Source organism: Urocitellus parryii, chromosome 7 (assembly GCF_045843805.1).
Source record: "Urocitellus parryii isolate mUroPar1 chromosome 7, mUroPar1.hap1, whole genome shotgun sequence".
Lineage (NCBI taxonomy): Eukaryota > Metazoa > Chordata > Mammalia > Rodentia > Sciuridae > Urocitellus > Urocitellus parryii.
Window position 1 is genome coordinate 47,536,075 of NC_135537.1, and position 20,039 is coordinate 47,556,113.

General features: G+C 37.7%; 1 long non-coding RNA gene across 1 annotated transcript; it reads right to left on the reverse strand.

The window, feature by feature from the left end:
* Positions 1-551: 551 nt before the first annotated feature.
* On the reverse strand, positions 552-9,984 carry LOC144255749 (uncharacterized). The gene is made up of 3 exons (XR_013343918.1): positions 9,899-9,984; positions 9,578-9,697; positions 552-603 (listed from the first exon to the last, which is right to left on the reverse strand). It is a non-coding gene; the product is annotated as an uncharacterized LOC144255749 (long non-coding RNA).
* Between the last annotated feature and the right edge of the window lie 10,055 nt (positions 9,985-20,039).

Consider the following 20,039-nt stretch of genomic DNA (forward strand, 5'->3'; position numbering starts at 1 on the left):
GCTAGCAAATATGAAACCATTACAGAATGCTAGACATACTGCCAAAAACTCAACGTGATTCTAATTCCCACATCAGCAAAATGTTATGTACTTCATTACCTGTGTTTTGTCAATAGAAAAATCATGGTATAGAGAAGTTTAGTAAAGAGCCACGGGTGTGAAACTAACATGTTTTCAGGCTGAGAATATAACCTTGGATTTCTGACTCTGTTGTCAAAGCTCTTAAATCCTCCATGAGTGTCCTGGGCTGCAGGAAAGAACTCTTGGCACAAAGACTACTCAGGCTGTCTTACAACTTTCTCCCATTTCAGCTTTTTTTTTCCCAAAAGGCTTCTCTTGGGACTGGGGATGTGGCTCAGTGGTATAGCATGTGCTTAGTGTGTGTGAGACCCTGGGTCCAAACCACAGTGCCACAAAACAAAGCAAAACAAAAACCCAGAGGCTTCTTTCAAATTTTACTTTAATTGCTAGTGTTTCTATCCAGAAGCCATTTCATTGACCACTGATTCTAGCCTTGGAACTGTGCTTGATACTGTAAATATAAGAATGATTGAAAGGTAGTCTCTTTTCTTGAGCAACTCATGGTCCAATAGGAAAGTTAGCCTGTAAACAAAGAAATATAAATACAACATAGCAAGAACCACATTGGGACAAGCAAGGAGTGCTGGGTGCCCACAGCTGGTACTGGAGAGTAAATGACTAGAAGTGATGACATTGTACTATGGTTCCCTTCCTTTAGAAATTCTCAAAGGTGAAGACTTTCCTTCCTCATTGGAATAATCCAGCCCCTATTACCAACAACGAGTGTAGGTTCAATGTAATTGGTCCTTCCCTCCCCAAATTTTCATTAGGGTTCAGGGGTGTAGTTCAGTGTTACAGTGTTACATGGCTTGCCTAGTGTGCATGAGTGCCTAGGTTCTATCCTCAGTGCTGCAAAAGAAAGAAAAAACTCAGTATAACTTATTCAGTAGTAGTGGAACCTGGTCCTTTCTCTGTCTAGTATTCTGCAATGGCTCAATAAACTCTTTTATTTCAGAGATCTCCTGGGCTCAGGAATTTTGGTTTAATAGGTAGTGGTCAAGAGCACAAACATTGGAGTTGTGCTGCCTGGGTTCCAAGGTCACCTCTTTTGATTAATTTCTGTGCACTCCATGTGCTTGCTTCATCTATAAATTCAGGTAACAATACTTACATAAAGGAAAACTGTTTCTCATAATACTTCTGACACCAAGTATTTTAGTTTCTCATATCAAACAATTGTCTACTTCTCTGCATACACCAAATGAGTATCCTGTGATTTAATTCAATTCTGACACTAACTATCTGGAGTTAGCACAGACCCCATAGATTAAGAGCTCAGTCCCACAAGACTGCCCCCCATTTCAGATGCTAGTCACAAGTAGTGGGCCCTCAAGTTACCCACATTTCTTGGTGATGAATAGGAATTTTCCACAACTCCCTCTCCTCATCTTTGATGATTTGCTCTAATGGCTCACAAAACTCAGAGAAACACTTTACTTGCTATTACTGGTTTATTATAAAAACATTAAAAAGAATATAAATGAACAACCAGGTGAAGACCTATAAGGGCAAGGACTGGAAGGTCCCAAGCCCACAAGCTCTGGTCTTGTGGAATCAGAGTGTACCCCCTCTCCCCAGCATGTCCATGTGTTGACCAAGCTGAAACTCTCTGAATCCCTTTGTTTAGCCTATTTTTTTGTGTGTGTGTGGATGTGCCATTATATAGGCATGTTTAATCACAGTGTTGATTCCTCTTGTGACTAGCACCCTTCCTCTAAAAGTTACTCATTCCTATAAACTCAGGTAAGATTGAAAGGGGCTTATTATGAATAACAAAAGATGGCACTTATTCCAAATGTTTTACAAGTGCTTACATCAGGTACTGTGACTCAGGTCAAGTATTATAACAAAAGATGCTTCTATCCTTCTATCACTCAGGAAATTATATATACTTCTTCTTATGTCACACTATGTCATGCAGTTGTGATGATTAAATGAGTAATGGATGAAGCATTTGTGTTTGTGCCTGTTCCTTACGTTAGTTATTACTGAGGTAGGAATTTAGGGATACAGAGAAAAATACTGACTCTCCAAAATGAAATGTCCATGAACTGTTTGTCCAATACAGGCATGCCCATGAACCTAATGAGTACAAAACAAGCAACTTGTGAGCAATCCAGCTGGTATCCTGTGCCCTCATCTTTGCCTGCAGCTTTCCAGTTGGCTGGAAAAGCAACAAAACTGGGAGATACTAATAAGGCATCCTGAGGAACTTCTCCTTTAGGAATCGTACACATTGGTCAACAAGGAGGTGGTGACCAGCATGGGAGCTCATGACACCATCACTGAAGGGTCCAGTCTTTCCTATGACAGCATTTTTCACTGGCTCTTGGTGAGATTTGCCTTTTATCACAAGTGCTAGCCATTCTCATCTAATTCTTGTAAAACTTTTTTTTTTTTTTTTTTTTTTTGGTGCTAGGGATTGAACCCAGGACCTTGTGCATGCAAGGCAAGCTCTCTACCACTGAGCTATATCCCCACCCCATAAAACTTGTTTTGGTTATAATTTATATCTAATGCTTAGTTTATTTTATGAGCAGATTTTATAATGGAGATATAAAAGGTACTTTAAGTGTTACAGATGATTTACTTAAATAACTGTTTAGGTTTTGTTGGTTAATACAGCCTTAGCATGACATAAGAGCTGTACCTTCAGAAGACGTGGTGGTGCTTACTGGTCTCTGGAGTTTTGTGTGGTACACAGCCCTCAAGCACATCACCTGCATAGAGGTGTACTTCCACTCCGAGGTCTGGCCTGATGCCCATGCAGTTAGGTTGAGTAAAATGCATACAGATGTTTCCTATATTATAGTTTACATTTCTAAGTCAAATTTACTACATAAAGCTAAATTTGGGAGTTGAAATTAATATTTTGAATATTAATTTATTTTTAAAGATGTATGATAGGATTTGGTACAATGTGTTTTTATAAATGCTTTTCAAAATATTTGTCTTTGGTAGTGTTATTTAGGGAAGAAAAAAAGGAGAGCAGATCATTTTTACTATCGTCAGCAGTCCTCCAACCTTTTGCAGGTCTTTCTCTTCTCTCTTAGTGGGACCTAGAGCAAACTTGAAGGATCATGGTGTTTGGGGATACTTGGAGGCAGACATGTCTGTCAAGTGAAGACACTTAAAATTTCTGAAGCAAAACACTTAGTAAGATGACATAAAATCATACCTCATGCTTGTTCTGTCTTCCTTACTAATGGATGAATTAAGAGAATACCAAGGGCTCCCTCCATCTCTCTATTTTATCTCCAGACCAAAAGGACACATCTGTCAACTTCTCCAAATGGGTAGTACCCATTGATCCCAACTGATGCCCTTTTGGGTTGCATTTTAAATAATTGAGCTGCCTCTAATATTGGGCCTCAAGAAAAAGATGTTGTTTTTCTTTTGTAACATTGTATGGCCTCAATACAAGTTTGGGAGTGAAGAAATTTGGCTCAAAAATGTTCTTCCTATTTTGCAGTTGGATCTCTTTTGTGAATGAAAGGCAAAGAGGCAGAAGTTCCTTATGTCCAGGCCTTCATGGTATTATAAAAGGACCCCAAACTTAGAGTTCTCTGACCAACAGTCTATGTCCATGATCCTCTGCCTAAAGTTCAGGAAGAAATTGACTTTCTATAGGATGTACTTTTGAGCTGTAGCCTAGAATACCTAATGAGCCTCCCCTTCAATTACAATGGGCATAGGAATCTAATGAGCCCACACACACCCAGTCTTTCCCATTCATGCTATTAGAGTGTGGTAAGGACATGGTGGTACTAGCCCTCCATGTTGAGAGAATCTTGAGAGAACTTTCCAGAAGCTGCCATAGGTTATCTTGCCTTTGGGATACCTCCTTTTCTTTCCCTTTACTGCACTGACTGCCACTAATTTTGTTGGGGGAAAAAAAAAGGAAATGGCATTGGGGGACACTCAACAGACTCCATCTGAGTAAGTCCAGAATCTTGTCTCCACTCTGAGGGATTTTATGCCATTTAGATCTAATGTGGGATGTTTGGGGGTAACAAATGTTATAAAACAGAATAAAAAAAGACAAGTACCAGCTTCTCCTTTGGGGACATTTGTTTTGGAAGGGTGCTTTATTTGGTTTTGATTTCCCTTGGTTGTTTCTTTTGTTTCCTTTCTTAAAATCTGAAGTGGGCTACTCAAACTCAATACCTTCGGAGAGCCCAAAGGGGTGATTGGTTAACATAGAGGTATAAATCCATGACTAAGAAAAAGATGATTTTCTTTGTAAAATCATTTGCCTGGTCTTGGTATTTGAATTCATTTAAAAAAAAAAAAAAGAAAAGTCTTCCTCTTCAGAGGGTCCCAGAGAAGGTGATGAACAGCCCTGATGTTTGATGCAGATCTGCTTCATGGATGACAAATGGCATCTGAACCACAGCTTCAGTGTCAGCCATGACTGATAGGTGCTGCCCCAGCCATCCCTGCTATATTCTATTATCTTTCTCTTATCCTTAGTGCTCATGTGTCACACAATAGTCATCTGTGACAGGTTCTGTTTTGGTTTCGGAAAGTCCGTATTAGATTACAGACTGAGTGAACCATTACATGGTCTTTGTTCTGGTTTCTAAAACTCTATGGGCTCTGTTTTGGTTTCTGAAACACTAAATATGGTGTGTGCTCTGTTTAGTGAGCATCTGCAAATCTCTTGTCCCTTATATGTGGGAGTTCAATCCTTGGTCTATGTAAGCTATAAAAGAAATAGCTCTGTCTTTGACTCTTTTCCATTTCCTGTCTCTTGAAACACTTTTATACTTCTTAGTTAAAAGGGATATCTATCTGGCCCATAAGTGACTGGGAAAGAATCTCTATAAAGAGAATATCTTACTGACCCCCAAACACTTCCTTACCATTGACTCTTGCTCAAGCCAATAAACCTCTAAAACAATAAATTCTAAAAACAGCATTGGGCAAAACATTCAACTAAAAAATAAAAAATAAAGTTTTATAAAGCTCAAGGAAGGCTTTCTCAAGTTGGGTACGCATAAAAGTGCTCTTTTCCATACTCATTGAAGAACTCCATCTGGTTGGAAAACAAAGTAGGTCAGAAGGAGTAATCAACTAGATAGTTCCCCAAAGTATGTTTTTTTTTTTCTGATCTTTTATGACAGAAATTTCCATTTGTAAATATGTCACCCTCTATGGATCAACTTTAAAAATATAGAAAGATATTAACTTAAATTTGAATAACCAGCCTCACCTTTAAACCTTTTATTTTCACTGAGTTTTCTCAATGATGTTTAAATTCTGTCTTTGAGATGAAAAATTTCCAATTAAGTTATACATTTGGAAGTGAAGATTTAAGATTAAGAATTGTTTAAGGCTATAAAATAATAACTTTAATAACTTTAAAAATTTATTTTTTAGTTGTAGATGGACCCAATACCTTTGTTTTATTTATTTATTTTTTTTAATGTGGTGCCAGGGGTGGGAACCCAATGCCTCAAACATGCTAGGCAAGCACTCTACACTGAGCCACAACCCTGGCCTCAATAGTAACTTTTTAAAAACTAACAAATGACCAAATTTAAATGAAAGCTGTAAAACAATTTTCTATTTTTCAAAGAATGTTTGTGTTCATGTGCCTATTATCTGTTGTGACTACATGTGTATTTGTGTTTTTACTTTGCTTTCATGGTTACTGTGGTGGGAGAAGTGATGTCTAAGAAGAAGGGTCTAAGGACTTCCCAGAGAGAAGAGAGAACTTGACTTAGGACTGGCAGGGTTCTTGGCATACATGATGGGAAAGAATTTCAGCACATGCCAGATAAAGGCATAGATAGAGGTTTATTTAGGAACATAGATACATGTTCAATGCAGAATGCAGTCTATCTCCAGAGGAAGAGTCTGCAACCCATCTGTGCGGGGTGTTAATATTTATTGAGGTTTGATGCTAGGGGTTGGACAAAAGATGGAGGCAGGGTAGAGCTACACAATTTCCCCCCAGTGTTCCCTTTGCTTCTGCATTGCCCTCATTTTACAAGAGCATGGGCCAAGGGATTGTCACTCAAGATTTACAACTGTGCATTCTGCATCTCAGTGGCTCATGGGCTTTTCCTTTAATTCAGTTTTATCTTTCTTTTTATCCAAAATCCCTACCCTCAGTGCCAAATTAGCTTGTAGATAAATGAGCACTCATAAACTCAGAAAACATGAACCCAAATGCTTTTTTGCTCCTAGGTTCAATCCTCAGTGCCACATAATTAATTAATTAACTAATAAATAAATACACGCATATAAAAATAAAAGAATAATAAATAATTTAAAACTATGTAGTTGCCTAGGTTATTAACCAATCAGGATTGTATTTGTCTCTGTTAGATGTTTGAAATACAATGTCCATTGATTTCAGGGTTTTTCTTTGACAAAAATAATTTAAAAGATTAAGTATGCTTTTCTGATATTTTAGTTTTCATGGGTAATGTAAAACTAGCTGAAAGCAGTACATTATGTAGATATAAATAGGATAAGCAAAAACACCCAAGACAAAGGTATGTGGGGAGGATCTCATGAAAATCTAATGTAGATCAGTAGAATAGAGAAAAGGCACCAGGGGGAGGGGGTGGGGAGGGCAAGGAGAAATGATGGAAATGATATTGGCCAAATTATATTTTTCTATCGTGTACATTATCAATATGTAACAACAAATCTCACCATTATGTATAACTATAATGCACCAATAAAAATATGAAAAAAGACACTAATTGTTTACAAGTAACCTGAAATACTAAAATGTTAATTATAAACTCAAACATTCTTGGCTTCTTAAAGTCTGCAAGAAGACAATATATATGGGTCTATTAAATGTGTTCTCATAAATTTCTGATGTATAGAAAGTGGTTTAAAATTATTTTCTTCTGTGTAACTGTGATGCTAATAGTTACTGGATTCTATGTATGTAAAATGTATTTATGTTTCTCCAAGTGTACAATCTTTCTAAAATATAAAGTTTAGGAGAGCATTTCACCAAGCTATTGTTCTCCAAATTACAATTGTTAGTAGTGATAGCCTTTTTCAGGCTTACATAAAAATTGAAAATTTAGGTGGGATTTTTTAATGTCACTTAAATTTTGCAATTGGCTAAGAGTAACATGTTATTGATAAGTTATATATGGATACTTATGTTATTATTTACATGAGGGTGGAAATATAAATGTATTTTTGGAAAGATAATAAGGAGAATCTGATTGATTTAAAGGTTGACAATGTGGAACATGGAGTCATTTTGCCATTTTTTTCCACAAAGAAATTAAAAGCTCTCTTCGCCTTTCTGTTTTATTCATGTTTCAGATGCAATGCTATTATGTTAAATGATCCTCAAACAAATTCAAAAAATAGGACATGAAACTTTGTCTTCTTTTACTACTAAATAGAAGGATATTTAGAAGGAGGGCAAGGATTAGCTTCAAATATAAAAACTTAAGCTAAAATTTGTCAAAAGGCCATCCTCACTGGTGTAAGGCTCTGCTTTTTGCTCTGTTCCATGTTAGGATGGGCCTCAAAGAATGCTACAATTAAGCCCATTTGAAATTCTGTCCAAAAGGATAAAATTTGTCATAAAGTTTTACTGTGATCCCAAATTAGAAAAATAGATAAAACTAAGTAAGGGTCTTATAAATTATAAAAGTTAGTTAAAAGTTATAAATGGGCTTTAAAAAGAAATAGAATTGATAAAATTTATGTGTGATTAAATTGACAAATTACTTAAGGTTTTTTGGAAAGGCCAAACAGGTGCATTAGTGTTATCATAAGGAAATTATGTTTCTTGGTTCAGAACTATTATATACATTGGCTGTTATTACTCTTGTTAATTGTTTTGCATTTTCCTTGTAAACCTTTTTAAGTGTTGCCTATTAGTATATTGCAGAAGTACATCTGCTAACAATATTTTTATATTCTATATATTCTAGCAGTATTTTGAGATGACAACCATCATGTACAGGACAGATAGGATGTGACACTGGCTTCTAATACTACTACTGATTCCTTTTCAATGGAAGGGGTGTTTGTAAATTTGCAAAAATTAAAATTAGAACCCACTATTCCCACTTCAATACTGGTAGTACTGGCCTTCTAGATATTCAAGAACTGAGACTTGGAAGCCAAAATCAGAAAAGAAAAGGGCTAAGAAAACAGCCAATATTTTTGCCCTCACCCTCCAAGGTCAGCTAAAACCCATGGAACAATGGGACTTCTTATAAAGGGCCTGTAACTCTGGGGAGTTGCCCAACCTCCCAGTTAAGGGGTGAGGCTTTGATAAGGATAAGAAGAGTTTTAAGTTATAAAGCAAGAAAACTGAAAAACAGACAAACAAAAAGTAGAAACAACCACCCAAAATATTACTCCTTTGATTGGAGGAGGATTTGGAAGAGACAGAGGGCTTAGGTACCATGTGAGGCTTCACTCCACTGCTGGGTTGAATCTTTATAGCAATAATGATAATGATGATAGTGGTGATGTTTTCTAAGCAATAGGCATGTGCCAGATTTTCTCAGTGCTTTACATAGATTATTTTTAAAATTCTCATAATAAAAGTTAGCAGTGGTGATTTTCTCCATTTTAAACATGAGGAGTATGAGGAAGAAACATTAAATAAATTGCCCAGAGTCACATAATGAGTAACTATTGCGCCAGACATGGTGGCACACACCTGTAATACTGTGACTTGGGAGGCTGGGGCAGAGAATTGCAAGTTTGAGGCCAGACTCAGCAGCTAAGCGAGACCCATCTCAAAATAAAAGAATAAGGGCTGGGAGTGCAGGTTAGTGTTAGAGTATCCTGGGTTCAGTTTCCAGTGCTGCAAAAACAAGAACTGATTAAACAGAATGAGAACCCAAACAATACATTTCGGATCCTGTACCATCTCCATGGGTTTTGGGATTAGAAAGAAGAATGACTTTTGCCCAGCATTCCATGTGGAATTCTGGGACAAAGGAAGCTTGATGGATACTGATGTGAGAGTTGGCCTCTTAGAGGTCTCCCAGTGATCTCCTCCGGTACTGACATGCTTTTGTGGTCCCCTTTAACATTGTGTCAGTGTGACCAGTGGAATAGGTCAGAAGTGGTGGTAGACTTCTGAGCTTAGGTCAGAAGAGAGACCTGAGCTAGAACTACCCTGCTAAGTTGCTTCTGAATTCCTCACTGACTGAAACAAAGGCAACACATGTTTGTTGTGTTAAACCATGAAGTGTTGGGGGTAATATGTTATACAATAATAGCTGACCAGTAGAATCTTGCACCAACAAAAGTTGGCTCCAATAGAAATGGTGGTGTGGTATATTTGGATAAAGTGAACATGAGCTAGTCCATTCTTCCCCCCAACTCTTTCTGGCTAAAGATTAAGATCTGCTAGGGGATTCAAGACCAGTGTTATGGGACTATGTAGCAGGATTTGCAAGGTGGACCATCTAGGTTAAGGCAACAGATTGTGCTTACTAGCCGAGGGAATTTATGGGAGGGCGGTAGAGAGAGAGGCAAATACCCAAATCCAGGTAGTCAGAACTCCACTCCAGTTGCAATCAAATATGAGTGAGGTCAGCACTGAGACACAGAAATCCTTGTTCTCCCACAAGCACCATACAAATCTCTCAGGAACTTTCTTCTGTGAAGAGAGGTGAAAGGAGGAGAGTTAAGAGACAGTTTTAAATTGAAAGTGACTAAGCTACCTTGAATTAATGAGAATGAAGTATCTACTACAGATAGAAATTGGAGTTTGAAAATAAAATGAATTTCAATTATAGATAAATAAAAGTTATTTACAGACATTTGCACTCCCGATATTTGCAGTTTGAAATCTTTATACCTGCTGGTTGAGTGACACAGGCCTGTAATTCCAGTGACCCAGAAAGCTGAAGCAGGAGAATTGCAAGTTCAAGTTCAGTCTCTTCAACTCAGCAATACTGTGACTTGGAATAAAATTAAAAAGGGTGGTGATGTAGCTTATTGGTAGAGCACCTCGGATTCCACCCCTGCTGCAGGGGGGAAAATATCTCCCCCTCTCAAAAAAAAAAAAAAATCCTCACATCCACGGTTTCATGATTGACAGGGACCACATTTATTCTAGAGCAAGATGTCAGCTTTGTGTCCCTGTAACCAAAAGACAGAAATACTTTAGAGGTGGAAACGTTTATTTTGACTCATGGTTTCAGAGGTTCAGTCCATGGTAAGCCAACTCCATCGTTCTTGGCCTGAGATGAGGCAGAACATCATGGTGAAAAGGTATAGCAGAGGAAAAAGCATCTCAGAACAAGGTAACCAGGAAGGGGGGAGAGAGAGCAAGAGGGAGAGGGGAAGGGGCACTCTGCTCACAGGGGCAAAAGATAAACCCAAAGGTACACCCCTCAGTGATATACTTCCTGCAGCTATACCCTACCTGTCTATAGTCACCACCCAGTTGATTTATTCAAGTGGATTAATTCACCAACAGGGTTACAGCTCTTAATTTAATCATTCCACCTCTTAACATTTTTTTCATTGTCTCACACATGAGCTTTTACAAGATAAAAGAGATAGATCATTGGTGTCATAAAAGAGCAAGGGCAACTTCCTATTTTTAGAGAAAAGATAAAACCTTAGTTGTTTTTGGCATTTGGAAATAAACCTTTATGGACAACAGGATTTCTTGCATTGTACTAATGATGGAGAATCCTCTTGATAACACTCAGAATGTTCCAGGAAATTGTTTTCACTATTTTACAAAAATTAAATTCATTCTGCTCTCACAATAAATCTATGGGGTGCTTATTGTCATCTCCATTTTAAAATGGGGGGCTGAGGCACAGAAAAATTAATCAAAGTGCTAAAGTTTATAGCTAGTCTGACTCTGGAATATGTATCACTTCCTTCTCATGCTTCTCAGGATGTGTCTTCTATTTCTTCAAGTTTTTTATTTCCAGTAAACCAGATTCAGAGAGCTGTTACTAAGTTGGAAAAGCATAGATTTAAAGGCAGATTAAGTGTGGATTCCCCCAATGACACTGGATGACTAGCTTATTGGCTGATCTCTAAAATGGAATTGATTACATGTAACTCCATGCATTGATATTTCGGGAGATTAATCTGTTATATCTGGGTTTCCCCTTAAAGGTTAATAGCATTGGGTGTCCTAGCTGAGGAGTAGAGGACTGCAGAAATCTTTAAAGGCTGACTAGTAAACATGTAATTGGAAGAGTTTGTGCTGCCTGAGAATCTAGAGCAGGTTTTAAATAGCTCACAGGGAGCTAAGCTAGTTTAGCCAAGGCCAAGTTATCAAAAATAGTTTCTTGGTTTTTGTGTGTGACCTTTCCTGGTCACAGAGGCTGAGCTTTGAAGGCCATTCTGCCTTTGTCTATCTCTGCAGGCAGGAAAGAACAAATTCATGGCATTCTCAATATGAACTATCATTTAAAAATCTAAATAATCTCAACCGTGGTGTCTGCATAGAATCCTGTGAGGTCCTTGAGTTTCAATGAATTCCATAGAATCATTCTTTCTACCAAATCTTTTCAAAAGAGCAAAACAGGGCTTCAATGGCCAGGTCCTAACTTTACCAAAATATTCAGTCAGAAATAGGAACAATTATAAACAGAGAGACTTGTGGCTTCTTCTATAGATAACCTGAGATTCTTTGATAGTGTTGGTTAAATTGTTCTGCCTGACTTGCCCAAGAATTTGCTGGAAGAAACATGAACACAATCTAATGGTTCTGCTCACTTCTCATTAGACCTGGAAGATAGGTTCCAACATTGCTAAGTCTATTTTATTAACTTTCCTCTGAGAATAGCTCTGATCAATACCTATATGTGAAACCAGTTGGGAAGAAGAAAAATTATTTCCATCCTGAGATATTTTCTCAGATTCTTATTGTATGGACATATTATGAAACATAATAAATAAACTAATAAAATTGAAGGGCAAACATTCAAAGCAGTTAGGGAACCAAAATTTGATGCCAGAAAAACATCTGGGCCCAGTGGTATACACCTGTCACTTCAACTACTCAGGAGATTGAGGTTGGAGATCATAGTTTCAAGGCTAGTCTGAGCAATTTGGTGAGACCCTGTCTGAAAATAAAATTTAGAAAGTACTGGGGATGAAACTCAGCAGCAGAGTGTTTGCCTAGCATGACCCTGAGTTCAATACCCAGAACCACAAAATCAATCAACCAACAACAACAAAATCAATCTACTACATTGGTCCAGGAAAATAATATGGTTCAGTGGTTTTTGTTTGTTTGTTTGTTTATTTATTTGTTTTTGTTTTTCTGTAAAGGGATTTCTAAATTTCCAGCAAGCAGAACTTGTTATGTTCACATGAAATACTAGGCACAGATCTTTCAATACCATTACTCAATAGCAAAGGATCTAGATTGATTTTCTGTGTAAGCTGGCTACGATTTACACTGCTTATTTTGCTTAATCATGATTGTAAGTTAACATTTATTCAAAGATTAGAATGAATAGCATTTTATTTTTCTTAGAAGATCTACAGAAATTAAACAGCTATTTCTGGAAACTTTGTATTTCTCTTTTCTCGTGACTTTAAGAAACTTGTCAGGTGCTATAGTTTGGATCTTAAATGTTCCCCCAAGGTCCAAGTGTTAAAAGATTAGTTTTCAGATTGACACTAATAAGATGTGGTAGAAATCTGCAAGAGGTGGGGAGATCTTAGGTCATTGCGGAGTGGGGGTGCCCTTAAAGGGAATAATGGGACCCCAGTCCCTTCCTTTTCCCCTCTTTCACATTTGTCCAAAGGTAAACAGGCTTCCTTTGCTACATGCCCCTGCCTTGATGAACTCTACTGCCACAAGCCCAAAGAACTGGGGCAAATTGGTCATGATCTGAAAGCTTCTGTGAACCAAATAAACCTTTCCTTCTTTTAAGTTGACTTATTACAGGTATTTTTTTTAATAATTATCAAAGCTAACTAAAACACTAAGCCTGTGGTTTTCAAATCATGTAAATAACATTTTTAAATGGTGCATTGTAGGCACTCAAATTTCTTCTATAGACTGCTCCATTCAACCTTTCCTTGCACATGAACATTGCTTACCATGGATCCATTTCAACAGTGCAGAAGACTTTCACATTTACTAGGCACAGATCTTTTCACGGCATTTCTGCTTCCTTTATTAAGTTTCATTTTCTCTGAAGAAGAATCTGCTGGCCCAACTCATCTTCTTTATTAGGTCACATAGAGCAGCCATAAGCCACTGAATTTTGTATGCTGTTGGGCCAAGTAACTATCCCTGATAGACAGATGCTGAAGGTAATTGTGTTCTCTTAGTAAGAGGTGTGGACTATGATTTGAATATGACTTGTCCCAAAGGTTTATGTGCTAGAAGTTTGGTCTCCAGCGTGGTGGTATTGAGATGGTGGAACTTCTAAGAGGCGAAGCCCGGTAGAAGGTAACTAGGTTAAGGGGGTTTCACCCTTGATGAATAGATTAGTGCTGATCTTGCAGAGTGGGTTGGGTCCAACAGGCGTTCATTAATTCCCATGACAGTAGGTTGTTATGTAAGGGAGAGCCTTGTCCTTCTCCCTCTCTTGCTTCCTGTCCTACATATGGCTGTCGTCACATGGCTGCCCCTCTTTCTGTTTCTTTGCCACATTGGGACACTAGAAGGGAAGCCCTTGCTTTAGGGATTTTGTTATACCTACACAAAGAGAGTGTACAATGTCATAACTTTTTGTTGTTGTTGTTGTTTTGTTTTGTCTTTCTTGTAGGGCCTTGCACATGCCAGGCAAGTGCTGAGCTTCATCCCCAACCCTTTTTATTTTATCTTGTTACAGGGTCTTGATAAGTTGTCAGGCTAGCCCTGAACTTAGAATAATGCTTCAGTCTCCTGAGCCACTGGGAATACAGGTGTGCATCTCTATGCTTGATTGTCAGGCCCTACTGTTTTATTACTATAGGGCATAATACAAGATGAGGACATATAGGTTACTATAGTTCATAGAATATTTAATTCTATCAGAATCAATGACTTACAGTTTATTTTGAAGTTTTCAAACTTATTTGTTTCATAATAAGGATTTTAGGCTAAAGAATTAAAAACAGTATTTAGGCTGGGGTTGTAGCTCCACAATAGACTGCTTGCCTAGCATGTGAAGGTTCTGGGTTCAATCTCTAGTACCACAAAACAAAACAAAAACACAGCTTGGTGGTGTGAGCTTCTAGTACCAGCTAATGGGGAATCTGATCACTTGAGCCTAGGTGTTTAAGGCCAGCAAGGGCAATAGAGCTGGAACCTGTCTCAAAAACAAAAACAGCAACAATAAAACTAGCTGCTGAAAACGTCTCAGACTGTTGGTTAATTTACCCAATAGTTCTTTCTATTCTTCAAAATGACTGAATTTTCTTGGTTTTAATTTTTTTTTTTTAGAAGAAACGTAATATGAGGTTGTACTATCTCCCTCTCCTAACTCTTCCCCTGGTTGGTGTTGCTATACCAAAATCTCCAGCAGCATCTTGGGATCATTAGGACCTTGTGGAGATAAGCCACTGAGTGATGGCTACCTCAAGTTTCCTCTTATGCAAGAAAAAATAGACTATATTTTTAAAACTGTTCAGATTTCTTAGAACCTCATTTGAACATAGTTCTAACTGATACAATGAGAGATGATTATGCAAATACTTGGAAGACTGCTGATTGAGGGTAAACTGGACATTGTATAATGAAAATTTTCAAGGCCAATTTCAAAATTGAAGATATATTTATTATTTACCTTTCCCCCTTTCCATCTACCATTTTTCTATCTAAGTCTAGTTATAAGTATCAACTCATGAACAATGCAGACAAGCATGAATTTTTACAAACTGACCATTTCCCCTCAGGCATTATTATAGGTCAATATAAGAGTTTCTACTTTGAAGCCAGGTGCAGTGATGCACAACTATAATTCCAGCTACTTGGGAGGCTGAGGCAGGAGGATAGCAAGTTTCAGGTCAGCCTGGGCTGTTTAGTAAGACCATGTCTCAAAATAAAAGATAAAAAGGTGAAGCAGACCAGGCACTTCCACCTAAAAGACTCTTGTCAGATCAGCAGGATGTTTGTAGATGTTCTTGTGGTTGGTAGTTTCCTCTCTTATAAAGGCCAGGTTTGTGCACAAAAGGTGTGACAGGGTTAGAGTCTGTAGGCTTGTTGTACAAAAAGATATTATCTCTGTTTTCTTAGTTAAAAAAACAACAACAAAAGAACTTGTGAACCCTGTGTCTGGTTGAGGTGGATGGAACAGAGAGCACTTGTCATGCAAACTCCAACCACCCCCCACCTATACCTTCCCGGATATAAAATTCAAAGAATTTCCTAAATCTTTGTTCAACCTTTTCTGTCCTACTTCAAAGGCACTGGGGATATTCAATGATAGAGCGCCCCTGGGTTCTAGCCATTGTACTGCAAAGGCAAAAACAAAACAAGCAAACAAGTCCAAAAACTTTTGTTTTGAATGATCTCTTAAGATTAGAAGAATATGATTTAATTAATAGCAAGAGGATGAATTAGATTTCCTTTCTTACATTTTTCATCTCTCTTCCTTTCCAACTCTCTTCTTTTAACATTTTCCTTTAGTCTTCCTGCCCTTCATTTTTCTTTGTTTTGGTTGTTGTTGCTGTTGTTGGTTGTGGTCCTTTTATCACTGCATTGCAATATATTTTTTTGTAAAGTATCTGGAGATTTTCTTAATACTTACCTACCTTTGTGGCAAGACACTTTGTCTTTATGAAGTTTGTGAGTTTTGTGTTTGTCCTTGTTTTCCCCAGCATGTTAAACAACACACCATGTGCAACAGAACTAGTAGTGGAAAAGTTTTCTAAATTTTCAATTTCGAATAACTCCTCCCTACTTTATTCTGTACAAATATGATCCTTGTCTTAAGTACATGCTATTATGTCAGAGCTGTAACTTTTTGATCCAAGTAAAAATATGACATAAAAACGCTAGTTAACATTCAATTATTTACTAACATTTTTCAGTTCATAAGTATAAAAATACTTAACATGTTGATGTTATATTTATTAGCTAAATGACATAACTCCTTGATCAGTGTCCGAAAAACAAGACAGAATGCAATAACACAAATTGATATGTTGTAAATATTTTAAACTGAAGGATCAGAAAAAAAAATGCTGGTGAGTAAAACACTGAAAGCAAACCTTGATAACGAATGGCCACCTAGACAGTATGTAAGAGAGAGAAGCAAACCAGAACATTCTTTCTAAATTCAGAAGGTTGGAAAGAGTGTATTCAAACAGTGCTGTTTTCCTGTGTTAGTCTAAAAGTCTAAACACACATCATTTAACTAGATTCCAAAGTTCAGAGGTAAGATAGGTGAAAGATCCCTAATTTTAAAATCATTGTTTGTAGAAGCAAACCTTTGTCCTCAATCTGTAAACTATTACAATAAGTAATCTCTGAGTTTGTCAGGATGAACTCAATTGCTAAGCATAACCACAAAGACCTAATAAAATAAAAAACAAAATTAACAAATAAGTAACTTAAGTTCTCAGGCGTCCTCATTTGATCTTGTACATGCAAGTATTTGTTTCCTTACATATGTAAGGACAGGGGCTGCTTAGTGGTGGAGCATGTGCTTAATATGCATGAGGCCCTGGTTCACTCTGCAGCACTGAAACAACTACAAAGAAAGAGACAGGTGGGGGAAGAGGAGATATATATGGGGCAAAGGGAAATTCCCCCTTTGTCTCTGAAGATTTGCCTCTTTTGAGTTGGCTGAAACAAATTGGCAATAGATTAACGGAAGAAAACCATATAAATTGATTGATGCATGCAAGTGTGCAGAAGCCACGTAAAATATGAAATTCAAAGCAGGGCCAGATGATGGAAGGTTGCATAGTGTCTTCATAGGGAAGAGGGAAGTCAGGGGGCTGTAGACAATTTTAAAGGGAATAGTAAATGATTTGTAGGGGAAATCAATGGGCCTGAAGAACAGACAATGGCCTGGGACAAAGTTCCTACAGGCTCTAGGTGTGGGTGCTCAATTTTTGTTCTCTTTCTTTATGATATGAATTCAATTTTCTTTGGTTAGCGAACTATCAGGAAGAAAGTTGAAAGTAATTGTATTTCTCTTTGTGGATTCTGTCTTTAGGTAGTATCTCTGACTGTTTATGTTACTATAATACCAGAGATTGAGTCATTTATAAAAGTCTAAAAATTTATAAAAATTTCTTTGACTCATGGTTCTGAAGGTTGGGAAGTCTAAGACCATTGTGCCAGCATCTGCCCAGCACCTGGTGAGAACCTTCTTACTGCAAAATAGTGTGGTGGGGACATGATATGATAAGACAGAGCAAGTTACTACCTAGCTTGGGTCTCTCTTCCTCTTTTTGTAAAGCTACTAATTCCATCAAGGACTTTTTGAGCTTGTACAATGGGCTGCCTCCAGATGCCATTAAACTATAAAGTTGGGTTTTGAGTTTCTAACACATGAACTTTGGGGAACACATTCAAACTATAGCATTCTGCCCCTGCCCCCCCCCATTTATGTCCTTGTCATATGCACAATACATTCATTCTATCCTAATAGCCCCAAAGTCTTAACTCATTCCAGTGCCAACTTGAAAGTCCAAAGTTTCATTTGAATCAAATATGGGTGAGACTCAAGGGCAAATTCTGGGGTAAATTCACTCCAGCTATGAGCCTTTGAAATCAAAACAAGTTATCTACTTCCCAAATGCAATGGAGGGCCAGCCCAGGACAGACATTCCCATTCAGAAGAAGAATAGAGGCAAGTAGAAAGGGATAACTAGTCACAAGTAAGTTCAAAACCAAACAGAGGGGCTGGGGACGTATCTCAATTGGTAGAGTGCTTGCCTTGCATGCACAAGGCCATGGGTTCAATCCCCTGCACCATAAAAAACAAACAAACAACAATAACAAAAACAAACAGAAAACTTAAGTTTTAATGAAGAATAATTTCCTTTGAGTCTGTGTTCCACATTCTGTGCATATTGGCATAGGCCTCTGTAGCTTGGCACCTGTGGTTTTTGCTGGACTAGCCTACATTTTAGCTCTCTTGGGTTAGAATCTCCTGTGGACAGCTCTCCCATGTTGATATTGCATGTTGGTAGCTCTACAGTTCTGGGATCTCCAAAGTGATACTGCTCCCTTGCCTCCATTAAGCCCCTGAGGTGGCTTCGGGGTTTACTAAGCAGTGTCCTACTGGGGGTTTTCGGCAGTGACTCCACCTCTGCATCAGGACTCTACCTGGGCCCCCAGCTGACCTGGATAGAAGAAGCCATATCCCCCCAGCTTTTGATTTCTATGTACCTACAGACTTAACCCCACCAAATACCACAAGGCTTACCATTTGGATCTTGGCTGAGCAGCAGGTGGAGTCATACTTGGGCTGCTTGAGTCAGCTTGAGCAGAGGTTGGAGCAGCTCAGGAGTGCTGTCTGGAATGCAGGGAGCAGAATCCTGACAAAGTTCTGTGGGGAACCAAAATGGGGAGGGTACCCTGGGCCTTTCCTGCTGACCATTCAGCCCTTCTGGAGCTCTGGGCCTGTGGGGAGGGGAACTTCAAAGATTCCTGAGATGTCTTTAGGTTCTTTTTCCCATTGTCTTGATGACCCCTTCTCTATGCTAATCTCTTTGCTTGTTTGTTTTTGAGAGAGGGTCTCTCTGTGTTGTTCAGGCTGGCCTCAGACTCCTCAAGTAATCCTCTTGACCAGCCTCTTGGGTAGCTGGGATTATAGGCACATATCACCTGACCTGATGAAAATGCTCTGTCATTCTTTACCACACAGCCAGGCTGAAAATTTCCCAAATGTTTTCATTCTGTTTCCCTTTCAATTATAAATTCTGCCTTTGACTTCTCTCTTTGGTTTTATTTCACTGGAAGCAATTAAAAGCAGCCAGGCATGAACCTTTGCTGCTAAAAAATTTCTTTTGCCAGATATCCTAGTTCATTGCTCTTAAATTTTGACTTCCATAGACAAGGGGCTGGGGTTGTAGCTCAGTTGATAGAGCATTGCCTTGCATTTCTGAGGCACTGGATTTGATCCTCAGCACCTCATAAAAATAAATATAATGAAGGTATTGTGTCTGTCTACAACTAAAAAAATCAGGCCAAAGGAAGAAAAAAAATATATATATATGAGAAGGTCTTGCTAAATTGCCCAGGCTGACCTTGAATTTGCAAAGCTCTTGCCTCAGCCTCCTGGGATAACACACGTGTGCCACCATGCTCAGCTTCTATTTTTGATTTCTACTTTAACTCCACTTGTATGATTCATATTCTTATAAACTTATTAATACTATACTGCATGGCTTAGTATATGATTTATCCTGAAGAATATTTCATGTATGGTTAAAAATAGGGTATTCTGCTGCTGTTAATGGGTATTAGCTTAAGTTGGTTGATAATTTTTCTTTTATATTTTACATATCCTTGCTGATTTTCTTTCTATTTGCCTCTATTAGTTTTTGAGAGTGAAGTATTAAAGTCTGCAAATATTATTGTTGAATTCTCTATTTCTATCTTCAATTCTGTCCATTTTAGTTTTGCATATTTTGAATTCAGTTGTTAAGTATTTATAAGTTTATAATTATCATTGATTCATAATGAATTGATCATAAAATATCTCTCCTGCCTTTTATATTACTTTATTCTGTTTGTATAAAATCCTAGAAAAATATAAAACTACAGGGACAGAAAGCAGATTCATGATTGCTCAGAATCACAGATGGAGAGAAGGAATTGCCTGCGAAGAGGAAGAAAGGAACATTTTTGAGATGATAAAAATGTTCCATATTGTAGTTATTACATTTGTTATATAATTATGTGTGCAATCATCAAAACTTAGATTATACAACTTAAATTTAGTCAGTTTTATTATGTATAAATTTGGTTTCAATAAAACTGAATTTTAAAATGTATGATGATAGCTATGACTAAGTTAAAAGTACCATGCTACTTAATTATTATTAGTGGTGATCATGACTTG